Source organism: Caretta caretta, chromosome 6 (assembly GCF_965140235.1).
Source record: "Caretta caretta isolate rCarCar2 chromosome 6, rCarCar1.hap1, whole genome shotgun sequence".
Lineage (NCBI taxonomy): Eukaryota > Metazoa > Chordata > Testudines > Cheloniidae > Caretta > Caretta caretta.
In genome coordinates, this window is record NC_134211.1 from 10,150,136 (window position 1) to 10,167,121 (window position 16,986).

At 51.0% G+C, this 16,986-nt stretch overlaps 1 pseudogene; it reads right to left on the bottom strand.

The window, feature by feature from the left end:
* Positions 1–3,044: 3,044 nt before the first annotated feature.
* The window catches only part of LOC125637912 (uncharacterized), a 31,947-nt pseudogene continuing 18,005 nt past the window's right edge, over positions 3,045–16,986 (bottom strand).

The following is a 16,986-nucleotide window of genomic DNA, read 5'->3' on the forward strand; positions in this document are numbered from 1 at the left end:
ATGCCCCATGTGACATATCATTAGAAAGGTTATAATCTACTAAGCCTGTTCATTCTATTTTTTTGCACGTATTATTTGTATGTCTGGAGTTAGGAAAAAGAGGTATAAACTTGTGCTACCGATGTAGTCATATTAAGTGGAGACCATTAAGGGTACTTCAGAAACAATGAGTTGTGAATGGCTTTGTTTACCTGCAAGCCTTCCTGTGTAGTGTGGGCTAACCCAGGAAGAATGGAGACTGGGGTCTTACAGAGACATGTGACCCCATCACCTGATACTGAAATCCATCTTGAAGCTGATACTTTTCCAGAGGGGGGGTGGGATTTCAAACAAAGGTTTCCTGCTTTAGGGACACTCTATATAAGGCGGGGGAAGTAAACAATGGGGGGTCTTCAGCTGGCTTAAGAGATGGCCTATCCTCCCCAAAGAGATACCTGAAAGCACCTGGAAACAAAAGGATTGTAACCACATAGGTGGGAGAGAACAGGCTGGACCCAAGTCAGAAAAGGCAACTGACTTGAGAAAGACTGTACCTGAAATAACATCGAGGGTGAGAAGTTAGCATTTGTAACCAGTTTCTTAGTGTATTAAGCTTAGCCTTGCGTTTTTTGTTTTATTTTGCTTTGTGACATACTTTGTTCTGTCTGTTATTACTTGAAACCATTTAAATCCTACTTTTTATACTTAATAAAATCACTTTTGTTTATTAATAAACCCAGTGTAAGTAATTGTTACCTGGGGGGAGCAAACAGTCTGTGCACATCTATCAGTGATACAGAGGGCAAATACTAATAAGTTTACCCTGTATAAGCTTTATACAGAGTAAAACAGATTTATCTGGGGTCAGGCTCCCAGAAAGGCTGTACACTGGGTGCTGGGGGCAAGTCCCTTTTAACTGAGAAGCTCCAGGGCTGAGTGAATCTCAGTGTATGAACTGCAGAGGGGTGTGGCCCTAACTCTGGGTCTGTGCTGGAGCTGGAGTGTCTAGCTCAGCAAGACAGAGGTGAGAGATGCCCGTTCTGGCAGAGAGGTTATTCTCAGTGGTATCCCAGCATATGAAGTGGCAGTCTCAAGGGTGTCTCTGTGACCGAACCCATCACACCCCTGTCCCCAGGACTGGATGTTAGTGGCCAAATTACAGCCCCACGTAACTGGTAGATCTGAGGGGGAAGTGGGGAGAGAAGGAAACATATAATGGTTGCTGGCATTAATTAGTACAGGAGCGGAGGAAACTTTAAGTCCGTGCAGGAGAATGTGCAGAGAGAGTAAATCATTCCTTTGTTTCAATTTCACAACAAAGAAGTAAAAGGAACTTTATTGGAACATCTGCCATAGGTAGTAGCTCATCTTCAATTGTAAACAGGTACAGTGATGTGTCACAGCATGATTGAGGAAGCTATCTTGGAAGTAGTTGTGGATCCACAGGAAAAGCGGATAATTGATTTGGCAGGAGGCTCGTTGCGGGGGAAAAAAGAGAGAGGGACTGTGAATGAGCAGGTTATTTCAGAAGGATTAAGAAAGCGGGACTGTAAGGCTATGGCGGCTGTGGGACTGCCAGACAATAAGTGGATAGGGGAATTACCCATGAGTTGGAAAATGTGAAGGCATGGAAGCTGTAAGGCATAGTCTTACCAGTTAACGGCCTTAGCTGTTAACCCCCGCGCCAGCTGGAGCGGGCCCAACTGTGCCACCCAGCTGGAGCAGGCCCAGACATGGCACCCGGCCAGAGCAGCGCTGCCCAGCTGGAGCAGGCCCAGCCGGAACAGCACCATCCAGACAGACCCGGCCCCGGCCCCAGCCCCAATCAGATGGGCCCCAGCTGCTTAAACAGTTAACTGTTTAAATGACATATTTTACTTGCTTAAACGGTTAACTTTTAAAACAGTATTTACATCCCTAGCAGAAATTTCCATCTAGAAGTTCGAACAATCTCTATGGAAAGTCTCTTTCCACTCCTGGATGGCTCCGTCCTTGGAGAGTAGTTCATCCCAGAAACATATACGGGGATTTGACTCATTTGCGTAGTCTGTGGGCATGGCTAACAGGAGAGAACAGTTGAGGAAAGAACACTAACGGCTCTACGCACCTCCGTGCCTAGGGCTTGATTTTTCCCTACACATCAGTGATTACATGTGTGATGTCACTTCATATGCGATACTCATGGAAGAATTCTGTGCCACCTGTGAAAGCACAAACTTCATGTTCTCCACATATTATTTTTCACCCCAGAATAATTGATTTTGATGGAGCAACGCTGCAATTACACCTTTTCCCCCCTCTGGGGGCTGCTGTGGCACCAGAAGAGAGGGCAGCTGGCTTACAGCTGGAGCAGCCAGCCACAGAGGGAGGGGGTCAGAGGATACTTCACAGATCTCTGCCCATGGGGTCAGGTGTGGAGGCAAGGAATATGGGGGAGATGGACAAAATGGGGCATACAGGGGTCCCTGGGAGGGTCACAGGAGCTACTGAGGTAACATTGAGCCAGGGGTGGAATGCAAGTGGGGATGCAGGGACACATGGGGGAAAAAGGAGGGCAGGAATACACAGGGATGGGGGGATGCAGGGACACATGGGGAGAGAGGGCACATGTGCCTGACTGAATGGGAGAGACCAAGGGTGAGCCAGGGTTTCATATGGGAGGCTCCCCAAGACTCTAACAATCACTCTTCCCCTCCCCCCACAAAACCCCCTCTTGCATACGTCTCCCACCCACACCCAACAATTCTCAAAGTTCACTCCAGGCTCCTTCCCAGCAATTACTTCCCTCTCCCTCAGCTTCTCCATTACCCCGGCTCCCCCAAGTCTTTGCACTACTTCTGAGGGGTGCAGGAAATACATTTCTATATTGTAGTTTAAATGAATTATTACTCAAAGTTCTGTGTTAAAATGATGAGTAAGGAATCTGTGAAAAATCACTTCCTGAATCTTTTTTGTTTGTAGTGTTACAAACATAGGTGCTGATAATTTATTTCAAACTATCAAAATAACAAACTAGTGTGATTCTATTGTGTTATTTTGACAAAAAAATATTCAGAATTTTAAAATATGGTGTGCAGAATTTTTATTTTTCTTTTGGCATAGAATTCCCCAAGGAGTAATGCAAAACTCTGTGTGCACCCGCCAGTCACACAGTTTATCAGGCCTCATGGTCAGTTAGGCCTTAGGACATTTGGACTGGTTTATCTTAAAGATTTACACTTCATATTGGTTTCTCCACACACCATTTGAATGCATCAACTTCTTTAATAGCAATGAAACAACTGGTTAGACCTTTGCTACACATTAGGCACGTAGTTTTTCTTCATCACATTTCTATTTAGAATAGATGGTTTGAGCAGTTCCTGAGTCTTCTTTCAATCTGACACACCGCGCTGTCCTGCCCCCCCCGCCCCCTTTGGACCAATCCATGCTGAGACAGGACTGCAAATCCCACCTCTAGATGTCACCTAAGAGTCACCCCCTGGCTGAAATCAAGGTAGCTCTGGGGGAGGGATGCAGGGGGAGGAAGGGGGATTGTCCTGGCTGCCTGACAGCTATATGTGTTGGGGGGAGTTTGACAGAAAGAGAGAGACCTGGCTGGACCCCACTTAGATGGAGGGGGTCCCAAATGGAAAAGGTTGTGTCCATCTGCTCTAAAATCCCCTCACCTGTCTCCTCTTCCCCACACTGCTCAGCCAAGTCCCATTCTCTGCCCCACAGTCTCTGCTGGGCATCATGGGGACAGGACCACTCCCTGGTCTGATTCTGCTGGCATTGTGCCAGGCCCGCCAGCTGCCAGAAGCCCCTTCGGCCCTAGCGGTGGCAGAAGGGTGAGTCAACTGGTGCCAGGTGAGGTTGCTCAAGTGAGCAAAGCATTTGCCACAGTCAGCACACCTGGACAGCCGCTCCCCGCTGTGAATGCGTTGGTGTATTCTCAGGCATTAGCTCTGTGCAAAGTTCTTTCTGCAGACAGTGCATTGGAATGGCCGTTCCCCGGTGTGTGTGCGCGCAGATGTATTCAGAGGTTTGAGCTCTGTGCAAAGCCCTTGCCGCAGACAGCGCAGTGGTCCGGCTGCTCTCTGGTGTTCATGCGCTGAAGCTGGGTCAACTTGTTGGCATTGCTGAACCTCTTACCCCAGTTGGCACAGCGGTAGAGCTGCTCCCCGGTGCGTGTGTGCGCTGATGTCTGGTCAGCGTACTGGCATTGCTGAAGCTTTTCTTGCAATCGTCACAGTGGTAGGGCCGCTCCCCGGTGTGCGTGCGCTGGTGTATTCTCAGGGTTGAACTCTGTGCAAAGCCCTTCCCGCAGTCGGTGCAGCGGTGCGGCCGCTCCCCGGTGTGGGTGCGCTGGTGTGTTCTCAGCCTTGAGCTCTGGGCAAAGCCCTTGCCGCAGTCGGTACAGTTGTATGGCTGTTCCCCAGTGTGCGTGCGCTGGTGTCTTTGCAGGTGTGCAAACTGTGCAAAGCCCTTGCCACAGTCAGCACAGCGGTACGGCCGCTCCCCAGTGTGTGTGCGCTGGTGTACTCTCAGCTTTGAGCTCTCTGCAAAGCTCTTGCCACAGTCAGCGCAGTGGTACGGCCGCTCCCCGGTGTGCGTGCGCTGATGTATTCTCAGCTTTGAGCTCTCTGCAAAGCTCTTGCCACAGTCACTGCAGTGGTAAGGCTGCTCCCCGGTGTGCGTGCGCTGGTGTTTTCTCAGAGTTGAGCTATGTGCAAAGCCCTTGCCGCAGTCGGTGCAGCGATACGGCCGCTCCCCGGTGTGCGTGCGCTGGTGTATTCTCAGCGTTGAGCTCTCTGCAAAGGTCTTGCCACAGTCAGCGCAGCAGTACGGCCGCTCCCCGGTGTGTGCGCACTGATGTGTTCTCAGGCTTGAGCTCTGGGCAAAGCCCTTGCCGCAGATGGTACAGTTGTATGGCAGTTCCCCAGTGTGCGTGCGCCGGTGTCTTTTCAGGTGGGCAAACTGTGCAAAGCCCTTTCCGCAGTCAGCACAGCGGTGCGGCCGCTCCCCGGTGTGTGTGCGCTGATGTATTCTCAGATTTGAGCTCTCTGCAAAGCTCTTGCCACAGTGTGTGCAGCGATACGGTCGCTCCCCGGTGTGCCTGCGCTGGTGTGTTTTCAGGGCTGAGCTCTTTGCAAAGCTCTTGCCACAGTCAGCGCAGCAATACAGCCGCTCCCCGGTGGGCATGCACCGGTGCTGGGTCAGTGCGAAGGGGTTCCTGAACCTCTTGCTGCAGTCGATGCACTGATGGGGACACCGGCCCATGGGGAGTCTCTGCTGGGTAATCAGATTTGGTCTCTGGCTGAGTTTACCCCAGGGATGGACTGCGTCCTGTGCATGGATCCCTCTGTGGGATGTGGGATCTTGTGTTCCAACAGTGCTCTCCCCACATTCAGACTGTGTCTGCGTTCCTCCCGGGATCCCGTGCCCTGCTGGAGAGAGCAGAGGCAATCCTGGCATTAGCTCACGCTTAGGGCTGCAGGTTTGTCAAGGACAGAAAATGTCACGGATGGAGCGATTGCCCCATTTGTCTGTGACTGTTTTTGTGATGGGCGTCTCACCCTGCAATGGCAGCTCCTGTCTGGGCATTGAGACCTGGCCTGCAGGGTTACAGTTCCACTCAGATTTGCCCACAGTCATGATGGTGAGGGAGGCAGGTCAAATTTCAGTGAATGGTCTTGACACCCACATGTTCTTCACCCCAGGGGTTCTCAACCTTTTTCTTTCTGAGACCCCCCACAACATGCTATAAAAACACCACAGCCCACCTGTGCCACAATAATATGTTTTCTGCATATCAAAGCCGGGGACAGCGTTAGGTGGTAGCAAGCAGGGCACCTATGCTACAGGGACCCCCGTGAAGCTACATGGCTCAGGCTTCAGCTTCAGCCCTGAGTGGCAGGGCTTGGGGACCTGGGCTTCAGCCCCATGTCGGGGGGGCTTCGGCTTTTTACCCTGAGCCCAGCAAGTCTAATGCTGGCCCTGCTTGGAGGTCCCCCCGAAACCTGCTCAAGGCCCCTCTAGGGGTCCCCAGACCCCTGGTTGAGAACCACTGCTTTACCCCACACAAACCCCTCTGCACCAGGCTGGGGTTAGGGTTGCAGTGCTGGGAGAAGAGTGCTTCTTTGGGCAGCAAGTTCCCCCTGGGCAGGGCAAGGAGGAGGGCAGGTGTTGTAAATGGGGGGCGGGGCAGGGTAGTACACCAATCCAGGCATAGGTTCTACCCTATGGTGTTTCCGCAGCACCCAGCGCCTGCTCCCACAGGGGCTATGCATGTCTTGAGTCTCGTTTTAAGCTGAAATTGAAGCCTGCCCAGGATACAGGCAGCACCTGTCAGAGCAGAGCCTGGTTTTGTTTTCAAACTGATTGTGTCTTTATTTCAATCAGAGGGGTTTATTTATGTGGTATTGGTTCTTCACTTTCTCCTGTTTTATAGCATGAAGCCTGTTCCTCAGCATTTTTGCTGTTGTAATTATATTAGTTTGAAACTAGTTTAGTTGAGGGGCTACAATCCCTTCATGTGGGTGCAGTGAGACCAGTTTAAAGCTGTTTAGAACAATGTAGCTTATTCCTGGGGGTGGGGGGGACGTGAGTCCTTTTCTAGGAATTCCTTTTGAAGAAATCATTTACTCTCAGCCTGAGGTTTCAGTCTTTGTGCGAAACTAAAACTAAACTAAAATCCTCAAGAAGGTGAGGGTTTTGAGAGGTAGGGGGTGTGGGTCTGTGTGTGGGCTTTGAGGGGATGACCAGTCACTCAGGGTTTGTTTGATGTAACCTGGAAAACATGTCTGTATTGTGTCACAATCCGCTCCCTGGCACTGCTGAGCTGGAAGGGGTGAATGGCTGCCACCCAGCCTTTGGTCTACAGACAGTCACAGACATGTTAGGGCTGAGGGCTGTGCTAAGCATTGACACTGAAGCAATGTAAGCAACAACAATTTCATGCCACAAAGAGCAGGAGAAGAAGGGATGGGACAAAGGCCGTACCACCACCCTCTCTCTCACAGCCAGCCCATACACCAGGGTACTCCAAGTCATGGCCCGCAGGTCGATTTAATCTGGCCCCCAAATGTGTCCACTCCCCCCACAGCAGCCGCCTGGCCCGCGGGGCAGTTTTAGAGCATTACAGCGAAGTGCTGCAGGTGCTAGAGATCTGTTCTGCACCATGGTACCTCTGCATGGCATCACCTTACACTAGTCGTATGTGACTGACCCACCCGGCGTCATTCCCAGCTTTGTCCTTGCTCGCTGGGGACAGGTTTCTCCAGTCTGAGAGGTCACATGCAAAGTGAAGCCGCAGAGAGGGGGTGGGGTGGGAACCTGGGGAGAACAGCACCTTCTCTGCCAAGGATCAGTGACTCTGGGATGCTCTTGCAGGGGGCAGAGGCATGAAAAGCCATTTGAAAAATCTCTAGGGCGCCCCTTACCTTGGTATGACTTTCTGAGGTGTGGAAGGCTAGAAGGTGTTGTGGTGTATGGCCAGACAGGCTTGTCTTTCTACCCAGGTGCTTGTTTGCCCCCCAGCAGCCAGCTCACACAGTCCCTCTATCTCCCCTCCTCCCCACCACCAGTCCATGTACCCATCTCCTCAGAGCGAGGGCAGGGGAGACAGGGCTCAGGAGAGCTTTCAGTGAATGCCTTAGAGACAGCACCCAGCGTCTCTCAGAAACTTCCCCAGCACACAGACTGACTCTGTGTGGTACAAACCCACACAGTCTCTGGCTCTTTCACACTCACCTCCCAACACAGAGTTGTAATATTGTTGCTACTTCTTGGTACTTCCTGCAATGCACATATCATCTCTGCAATTTTATGCTTCCTAAGTGTGTTACTTTAGGGTTTTGACTGGTCTATGCATTTCATGATTTTTATTTCTCTTCTACTTTAATTTAATTTAATTAGCGAGTTCTGAAATACCTAATGTCTCCTGGCTGGAGTAATTATCCCTACGGTAACTTTAAAAAATATTATATTGAGGTTTTTTGTTTCTATTGGTGGCGCACAGACCTCGGTGCACATAATAAAATTTATTCTGCAGATGGATTGAAAAAAATGAGAGGGAACATTGCTCACAGCCCCAGTGCCCTTTCCATTAAACAGCTGGGGAAGCTGAGGCATGGTGGAGCTGTAGCGACTCTTGAAAAAAGAGTCGTACGAGAAACGGAAAGCAGGTCAAATTACAAAAATGAGTCTTAAAAAACAAAACAAGCATGTAGGGGGAAAATTAGAAAGGCAAAAGCAAACTAAACTAGCATTATAAAGGGAAAAAACAAAGCATTTTACAAATACACGGGAAAGCAGAGGAAAACAAGGACAGGCTAGGTCCACTACTGTGTCCACTTCTGGGCCCCAAACCTCAGGAAGTATGTGGACAAATTCGGGAGGGTCAGAGGAGAACAACAATACTGATTACATGTCTCGAAAACATGACTTCTGAAGTAAGTGAAAAAACTGGGTTTGTTTAGTCAGAAGAAGGGGGCGGGGGCAGGGGAGAACCCCTGATAACAGTCCTCATGGACATAAAAGGTTGTTACAAAGTGGAGGGTGATAAAGTGTTCTCCTTATTGACTGAGAATAAGTCAAGACTTTATGGGCTTCAATTGCAGCAAGAGAGATAGAGGTTAGATATTTGGAAAAACTTCCAACCTCTGAGGGTAGTTAAGCACTGGAACAAAATGATCTTGGCAGGTTGTGGAATCTCCACCATGGGAGGTTTCTAAGAACAGGTTAGACAGACACCTGTCAGGGATGGACTAGGTAATACTAAGAAATCATCTCTGCACTGAGACAGGACTAAGATTCATAGATATCAAGGCCAGACAGGCTGATTGTGCCCATCCAGCCTGGCTTCCTGCCTATCCCAGCCAGAGACGCTCCCCCAGTCATTCCTGACTCTGGCCCAGTAACTGCTGGTGGAACAAGAGTGAAGCTTTGAGAGAGAGCCACCCCATCTCCACGGACAGACTCCCAGAGGGAGAATCCATCGTGTCCTAAGGGGAGCTCTCCCAATGGTTTATTCCCCCTTCAAGATAAACACTGGCCCCTAATTCCCAGCTTCAATTTGTCTCTCTTCAGCTCCCAGCCTGTGAATCTCGCTCTGCCTTTGCCTTCTATATCAAGGAGTTCTCTACTAGCAGGTGTGTAAATCAGAAAGGACTGGATTATTAGGACTCACCTGAGGAGGGGCTCTCAGGCCCAGAGTGTACCCTGGAGCCCTTGGCATCCCGGATCCAGAGCTCTGCCTCCCCTAGCTCGATCCGGTGGATTAAGTCCGGTTTGGAACCTGAAGAGCCTGTTTGGGGGAAAGTTTTATTAAAATATTTTTGGCGGCAGAGACTCGTTTATATGTTTGTGCAGCACCTGGCACAACAGGACATCAATCTCACAGGCTGCTTCAGAGGAAGGCGCAAGAGATCCAAAGCAGGAGAAGAAAGAAATAAACCTTCCTTAGCAATAAACCTTCTTCCCGTCTCCCACCAGGCAAGTTCAGTTCGTACCCTGAATCGGCAACATCTACAACCCTCTCAGTTTGCAGTGGGGCCTAGTTTAAAGCCTTGCTGGGGTAACTTTAGATGTTCCCTTGAAATATCCTATTCTGCTAACACCTTGGCCTCTATGCTATCTTGTGGCACTACGTTCCATAGGACAAGCGTGTGACATGGATTTCTTTTAACCCACAAAAAGACCAGTGAACACCCATTAGTTTCAGATTAAGAGACAGGGCGAATAGAAAATCTGCAACCACCTTCTTTCTGGTCATTATTTCACTTACCCAACTGTCTCCTGAAACATGGATCATGGGGAAGACTTTGGAAGAAGGGAACTTTGCTCCTTGCCAACTTATAGCTGTTGAAATGTTTCAGGCATGTCATTAAGGCAAATCGGCCACAATGTGTCATGGCAGGTGTCACCGTTACACAGACATTCCAGTTCTTTTGCATTGTTCAGTTGTTAAATTTACGATGTTCATTCTTTTGGGGGAGGTGGGGAGCTGTTGCAGCAGCAGTGTTTTCCCCCTGCCTTATTTGTCTGACTAGAATCAGCTCCTGACGCAGAGTTGCTGCCCTCAACCTCTGGCTGGGATTCCGGGAAGAGATGGTTGCTCATGGGCTCTTTGCTACCATCAGGGATGTGCGACGACTGAGGCAGGTAATTCAAATAAACCAGTTACACCAAGATTAGCCCCAGGCTCTGTAGCCCTGAGTTCTCCTCCAACAGCGAGCTGACCTGAAAGGGGCTGGCATTTGCCACCACTCAATGACAGGGTGCCACATGGGGAACCCAAATGAAATTGGTCCTTACCCAAGGAAACGAGGGCCCGGTAATTCCTCAGCATCTGGTCCCGGTACAGCTGCTTCTCTGGCCGGGATAAGAGCCCCCACTCCTCCCGGCTGAAATACAGAGCCACGTCCTCAAACGCCACCCGCAGCTGCTGGCACAAGCGTTACACACTCAGCACCCTCCGCGCCAGCCCCAGCCCGGGCTCTCAGCAGGGGACGCGGGTTCTAGGGCAGCGGCTCCCGGGGAACCCCCAGCCCAGCAGCTGTGACCCAGGGAGACCCCCCCGCACAGCCCCCCGGGGACTCGGGCCCTGCTGGCCGGCGACAGGAGTCGCCCTCGGCTCCCCACGGGGCTCTGGGGCGGGGCGCTGGGAAGGGCCCGAATCCCAGGGCAGGGACCAGGCTCCTCCCCCGGCCGGAGTCCCCGCCTCCGCCCCAGGCCTGGGCTCGGCCCCGCTCCCGCCCCCGGCTCGGCCGCCTCGGGGCTCCTCGGCCCGGCTCCGCGTGTCCGCCCGGCCCGGGGCCCCCAGCGCCGCTCCCCGGCCCCAGCGCTCCGGCTGCAGCCCCCAGCCCCGGGGTCACTAGCGCGGGAGGGACCCGGTCCCGGCCCCCCTCGGCCCCAGCCAGTGCCCGGCCGGGGAGTCCCCGCCCCGCGTCCTACCTGCGCCGGCCCCGCTGCAGCCATCGCCGGGCTCGGCTCCGGCTCCGGCTCCGGCCCCGGCCGCTTCCTCCGCCCGGGCAGCGACTTCCCGCCCGGCGCTGGTGTCTCCCTTCCCGGGGCCGCCTCCCTGCGCACGGGCTGGGCTGGGCCCCAGGTGTCCGGGAAAGCCCCGCCCTGCTACGCTCCCCACCTGCCCCCGACTCAAGGGCCCCGCGCCTGCGCCGCCATCTTCAGCTGCCAAGGGAAGCGCCAGCGCAGAGACCTTCCGGCCCCGCCCCGCCCCGCCCGGACGCCTGGGTCCCGAGTCCGGCCGCTAGGGGCGCTCGCGGCACCTGTTCCCCGGGCGGCAGAGCCCGTAAGGGGGTAGCTCGGTCCCCGCCCCTGGGCTGTACCGTGGGGAGCTCGGGTCCCCTCCCGGCTCTGGGAGCGGAGGGGACTAGTGGGGCAGCGCGTGTGACAGAAGGACAATGGTCGGGCTGTGTCGTGTGTGTTGCTCGGCTGCGCGGTGTTGGTGCGTGTGTCACAGGAGATCACACCCCAGGCTGTGTGTGGTGGGTTTGTCTGAGCAGCGCTCGCTCTGTGTCTGTGCGCGATACAGGCAAGGGGCGGGACTGGAGCAGTTTGTATTGGGGGGCTGCTGAGAGCCAGTGAACCAAACCGTGACCCCTGTATGTATTGGAAACCACTTCAATTAGGGGTGCTATGACGCATAGCACCCCTAATTCTAGCCCCTGTGGTTCCAGGAGCTCTCACATGGCTGTATGTGTGTGTGTGTGTGTTTCAGGAGAGTTGTGCTGTGCTCTGTGTGTGTGTGTTTCAGGAGCTCACACCCATGTCCCTGCCCAGCACCCTTGGGAGGGCATCTGCCCCATACAGATGTTGCATTCTGGCCTCAGTGCTCACGCCCCAGCTGGCTACCCCTGGTCCCCGCCCATCAGACCCTGCATACTAGGCTGGCTACAACAAATGGTCCAAGATCAAATACATCAAGGGCCTTCCGGATGCCCAGGGCAGCTGGTTCTTCCAAAAGTTCGCCCTGCTGTGCTTCATTGTGAAAGCTACAGTGGGGAAAGAAGGGATGGACTCTGTGTGTGACACAGCCCCAGCCACAGGGGATATTACTGGGCTCTGCCAGCTCCGCTCCAGCTACAGGGGCTGATGCAGAGACTGCTGGGGCCCCCAGCACCCCATGGACCCAGACCCAGCCAGAGGGGGCACTATAGAGCCCTGCCAGCCCAGCCTTGACCACTAGCACTGACTCTGCTGCCCCTAACCCCAGCACCCCCTAACCTCTGTTAGCCCAAGGCCAGCATCCTCCCTGGCTGCTGGAGCACTAGACAGAGTTTTATCTTTATTATTCTTGTAACCATTTCTGACTGTTATGCCTCGTTGCTTGTACTCAAAATCTATCTTTGTTATTAATAAACTTGATTCATCGTTTCATCTAACCCAGTGTGTTTAAGTAAAGTGTCAGAGTAACTTTGTCTATGGAAATAAGCTGCTGTATATATTTCTTTAAAGGAATAACAAATTTAGTATTTCTGGACTCTCTCGGTAGGGTTGGACTTGGCAGAACATACATTTCTGAGGGAAAATCTGGGACTGGGAGTGCATTAGGGTCACCCTGAGATAATCCAGGCTGGTGAGAAAAGCAAGGTGTGCCTGGCTGACTGCAGAAGGAAGCTCAGGGCAATTTAGGAAGGGGGGGTTAGCAGAGGGACTCAGGGAGCCCGTGGGAAGCTGGACAGGCCAGGGGCAATGGGATGATGGCTGGGAAGCCTGGGGGAGTCATTGGAGGTCAGGGGGATGATGGCTGGGTAGACTGGGGGAGACAGCAGGGAACAGGGATGATGGGGATGTGCATGACGAGCCTGGGGAACACAGAAGGCTAAGGGGATTGCCAGGGCTGTGGGAAGGCAGCAGGGCCAAGGCAATGGGGAGGTGGGTGAGGAGCCTGGGGAGGCAGCGGGAACCTGTGGAAATGGAAAGGTGAGGGGAATATAAGTGCAGGTCCCCTGAAACTGACAATATTTTATTTCATTTTTTTCTTAAGGCCCTCACAGGACAGAGTACTTCAGTGTGCTTAAGTCCAAGCACTTTGAGCAGTTCCATTGATTTCAGTGCGACTACTTACATGCTTATCGTTGAGCATAAGTTTAAGATTTTTCTGGATTGGGACCTTAATGTCGGAATACATTATAATGAGTAATAACTAAGAACTGGAAAGTCACACTATCAACTCGGTAACACTAATAGCAAAAATGGGTCAGTTATGAAGCTTTGATCTAAATTCAAGTTCCTAAACTTCAGCTCCAAACCCAAGTCACTTCACAAGAGTGTTGGATTTGAGTTCTGAAGTGGGTCCATCATAAAAATAAACATGAGCTGTTCAGTTGAAATCTGCACCTAGATCTGATCTTCCTCGTGTTTGTGCTGGGTGGCGCAGCCTGGTCACTCTGCTGGGCAAAACTGGCTTGGACCAATGAGGAAATGACCTGTGGTCATGGCAAAATCTTGGAACATCCAACCAGGATATGAGTTGTGTCCACTCTCATTGTCCAATGAGGCAATCACAATCCAGAGTGTAATCCAGACCAGTGCAGGACAGTGTCACCGGCTGCCCTATAACCAGGGGGGCCCAGTAACGGTTTGCTGCTCTGGCTCCCAACCCGGCACACTCACAAACAGCCTCCAGCATTCCGGTCATACCCCGAGTGTCTGTGTGTAGCTGCTGCCTGCCCGCCACGCTCAGCTCACACTCTGGCTTTCACAGCCTTGGTTATTACTGCAGGGTGATCCCAATACATACACAGTCCCAGATTTCCCCCCAGAAATGTTTGGCCTGAATTGTCCAGCCCTCTCCTGGACAGTCCTGATAGAATAGGTCCATTGCTCCGCTAAGGGGATCAATATGCAACAGTTTGTCACCCCACACATCACAACACTGGCTTTGTTTCAATTAAGGAAGAAAACAAATTTATTTAACCACAAAGGTAGATTTCAAGTGAGTACAAGTGATGAGACATCGAAGTGAGAAATGGTTACAAGAAAAAGAAACATAAAAATACTTCCTAGTATTAAACTGAACAAATTAGACTTAGTTCAAAGGGAAACCCTTAGGACAGGTTTCCAGTAGCATTGCTGACCAAGTTGTCAGCTCAGGATCAGTTCCTGAGGTCCAAGAGCTGTTTTTCTCTTCTTTATTGTGCTCTTAGATGTACAGGGAGAGATAACAAGGGGTGTGTTTGGCCCTTTCTTTTATAGTTCAATCACCTGTGAAATGGATTTTTCTCAGAGTGACTCCTAGATAAAGGTCTCCTCAGCTGAGTGGGGAGACATGAACTTTTTGGTGGGAAAGGGGTTTCATGCTGCTGTTTGCATCTCTTTGTTCCTGCCCACCTTCCTTTTCAAAGAACGGGGACTTGACAATTGATGGCCCATCAGCTTTGATGGCACCATGGCTAGAGGCACTAACTTCTTTGTTTTTGAAAAAGTTTTATTCACTCCCCAGGTGTGTCTGGTAAACACACTTCAGTCGTGATTTCAGCTTATGTTCATAATTGTATATACAAAGTTGCTGCATACGTTTCACTATGATAATACTGGCCAGCAAGATTGAAATTATACCTTATAAGGCATATTTTGTACAAATATTATTAGAGTAGTGTGTAGGGTGTGAATAGTGGTGTATTCCATCACAGCAACCTCTTGCAACTTTGGAAAACTCTGGTATCCCTGTGTAAAACACTTTGTGCTGCCCAGTTGGTGTCAGACCTGTGGGGTCACGCACTGAAGATCCAGATCTAGTCAGTAACCTACCTCCACAAGTTGCGTTCCTTGGACTCTCTGCCATGTGCTCGTTTGTCCAGCTGTGCATGACTCCATGCTCTTTCCATAGCTGTCTTTCCATAGCTGTCACTTCCACTCCATAGCTGTCTGCAGAAATGTCCATCTGGAAGTTAGAATAGAGTCTCTCTGGAAAGTCTCTTCCCACACCTGGATGGCCCTGCCCTTGGGTAGTAGTTCATCACAGAGTCATGTACAATGATTTCACTCATTTGTGTGGTCCGTGGCTGTGGTTGCTAGGTGTCCCATTTTCAACTGCAAAGTCCAGTCAAAAGGGGACCTGTACAGTGTCTTGTCAGATGTACTGACCACACACCAAAAGTATGATTACCGCAGGAGGGGGTGGGGGTAGGTGGAAAAAGGTCAGCAACCTGCACCAGCACCTGCACAGCCGGGGAGGCCTCCTACCTGCAACTCGTGGGCAGACAGTCTCTGTGTCAGGAGCTGCAGCTCCCCTCCCCGAAGGAGAGGGAGCCCAGCTGGGGAGGTGGGGGAGGTGGAGAGGACTGAGCGATGAGAAATGCAGTGGGGGGAGGAGGGGAGCAAGTGGGGGGCTATGGGAAGAGATGGAGAAGGGGCAGGGCATCAAGGGAAGAGGTGGAGCAGGGCCTCAGGGGGAAGAGGTGGGGCAGGGGCAGGGGCAGGGGCAGGATTCCAACGCTCCTGCTGTAGTGTCCTGTTTTCAGAAATTAGGAAGTTGGTTGGCAACCCTAGCCGTCGCCAACAGGGGAGAACAGTTAATGGAAGAACACTAACAGCTCTATGCACCTCTGTATGGAAGGTGTGGTTGAACCCAATGTAACAGCTGACACTTTAGAAAACATGTTTGAGAAATATGGACAGTTGTACAACCCTAATGCCAGTAAAAGGCAAACAGCCAGAGTGTGGCTGTTGTGGCAGGCTGTAAAACAGGCAATTTTTTGTAAGGGGGAAATCTGTGCGGAGTTCCAGACATTATAAGAGAATTTTAAAACTTGCCAGAAAAATTTGGAGAGGGAAGTGAGGCAGGCACAGATAATGCAAACTCAGTTAGAAGAAATGGAAAAACAAAATAGGGAATAAAAAAAGAAAATGGTGGATCGGGAAAAAATTAAGGCAGACAAAAATAAGCAGTAGGGATGAAACAATTAATTCAAAAACTGACTAAGGAAACAGAAATTGCAAGAGTTTCTCATAGTTGGTGCAAGAAAACTATAGCAACATTATAAAAGCAAGTAAAAATACCGGAGCTGCAGGTTGCAGCTGTTTGTCGAAAAGGGAGAGATTTGGATTTGGATTCCAATGATATCTGGTTTGGAGGATTTGGAGGACGCATGTGGGGATCAAGAGAAAAGGGAACTTGATCAGCCTCGAGAGGGGCTTTATACTAAATTGAGAAAAGAAATAAAAAACTGTCCGGAAAAGCCGAAGTCAGGAAAGTCCATAGCAGGAATAGAACATAGATCAACTGTCAAAGATGCAGCCAGAGAGGTACCCTCAGAACAAACAGAAATAATTCCTGCAAGTTCATCAATTTACAGTTGATGACAAAGTCATTATGCCCAGTAAATATAAAAAATCTAGCTACATGGCTTGTACAGTGGGCAGAGTCAGGAGGAACGGAAAATTTAAGTATGGGTAAATGTTACAGGTTGATCAGGACAGCTACCACTGGAGAGATTAGACAGGCCGTAGATCGAGCAAAAAATGCTTTGGAGAGGCAGCCAGAAGCACACCGGCTGGTACTGCGATTTATTATGCTGTTAGGAAAAAAAAATTAGGTCAAAGACCCATGAAGTTTTATCCAGTGCAAATTACATGAAGCCTGGGGATTCGCCCAGGAATTAGTTGTTAAGAAGAATAACATTGGGGTTATTGGCTGGAGAAATACAACTAGTGACAAACCCCAGGGCCAAAGGTGCTGACTTCCCCCCTGCCCAGTGGGAGCTTGATCCCCTCGGCCCCTGGCCTGCCTCTTCCCACCCCTGCACTGCCCTTGTCCCACCCCAATTCCACCCCTTCCCCAAAGTCCCTGCCCCACCCTGCCTTTTCCCACCCCAGCGGGGATGCGGCGCACTGGGTGGGGGAGAAGGAGGTATTTGAAATTGAGGAAGTAAATATGAATATGTAGAATGGGAGACACACGGATAAATTAATTAAAAAATGCAAAGGATGAAAGAGGAAATGTCTAGGGAGCAGAAAAGAGTTGCAGCTGTGCAAGGTGAGGGTTCAAAAAATTCCGCT